Source organism: Cynara cardunculus, unplaced genomic scaffold, assembly GCF_001531365.2.
Source record: "Cynara cardunculus var. scolymus isolate 2C unplaced genomic scaffold, CcrdV1 Un_Scaffold_4412, whole genome shotgun sequence".
Classification (NCBI taxonomy): domain Eukaryota; kingdom Viridiplantae; phylum Streptophyta; class Magnoliopsida; order Asterales; family Asteraceae; genus Cynara; species Cynara cardunculus.
In genome coordinates, this window is record NW_020201886.1 from 5,601 (window position 1) to 7,041 (window position 1,441).

Here is a 1,441-nt window from a genome sequence, read left to right on the forward strand (position 1 = left end):
CAAACCCGTTAACCAAGTTTCATTTGTTGTTTCATATATGAAAGAGCACATGTAAAAAATCTAGTGTTCATGCAATGTTGTTCATAAATAAAACGTTTATGATTGTTTTTTGTGTAAAAAACATGAAACACAAAAGAACAAAACATTTACAATAATATGAATCATGACTTATAATCAAACTAATTGAATAGTTTAGATTGATTTTATTGTGATTGTAATGTATTTGCGGTTCTCATTTGATTACATATACAACGTTGGGTCTTGAGGAAAACCCTATAAAATGAAAAACAGATGAAAAATTTATCAACGTAGACATCAATTAAAAAAAAAAACTAAAACCATCGTCTTTTTGTAATTTGTTTCGGTCCAATTTTTACTAAATCTCGTTTATTTTTATTATAAAAAGGAGGACAAGTTTTTCAACTAAAAACAAAATTGTAAACACTCATTTAATTACATCCATTGACTCCATTAATCTGATCGTTTTGTGGAAATATTTAGAATTGAAAAATTTTAGGATCTTTAGTATGTTTGATTTATATGTTTTGGAATAGAATTGAATTCTAATGTTTTATAAATAATGTTTTTTAGACGGAAACCGTCTGAACAAAAAGAACAACCGAGTTCACCAAAAACAAAACACACAAACAAAAGTACACCCACCTTCTACAAGGTATAGAAAGGAGACAAGTAGCAAGCACGGGGCTACCGAAACAACAAAAAGAACCTGCAACGACCAAAAGAAACAACTGACAAGAGAAGTCAGGTTACAGCACCAGAAAGGCCAAGACCTACCAAAATCTTTGACATGATCAGGAAGCCAATGAAACAAGTCTTTTATAAAAAAATAATTAGTGTACATTTTTATTGATTGATTATTACAAAACAAACGTTTTTAACATATTTTAAAACATTATTACAAAGAATTCTGATGAAATCCCATGAATTACCAAAAACCATCATTGGATTTCGAAAATTCCTTCAAACCATAGTCAAATTGGAATGATATTTAATTTCATATCCCTCTTAATCTTATCAAATTCTGCAATTATATATGTAAAACCAAACGAGACATAAGTTTTCCAAGAAATAAGAAATTATTACTACAATAATGCTTTTTATAATGCTAAAGTATGTGTTTTAATTGATTAACATCTTTACAACTAGATGGAGACGAGGAGGGTGGAAGAAGAACCAAATAGGTATATTATAAAGTTTAAGAATACATCATTATCTATACTATATTATATTATAAAGTATTTAATAAAAACTTTTAAAAATTACTTTTTATGTATAAAGTACTGTTTGTTGATACATATTACTTAAAATTTAATATCATAAGTAAATTGTACATAGTACAAACTATAGATAAACATAATAAAATACGAGATATACATATTATTTTGAATGAAAAATCTAAAATATAATTAGGATAATCATT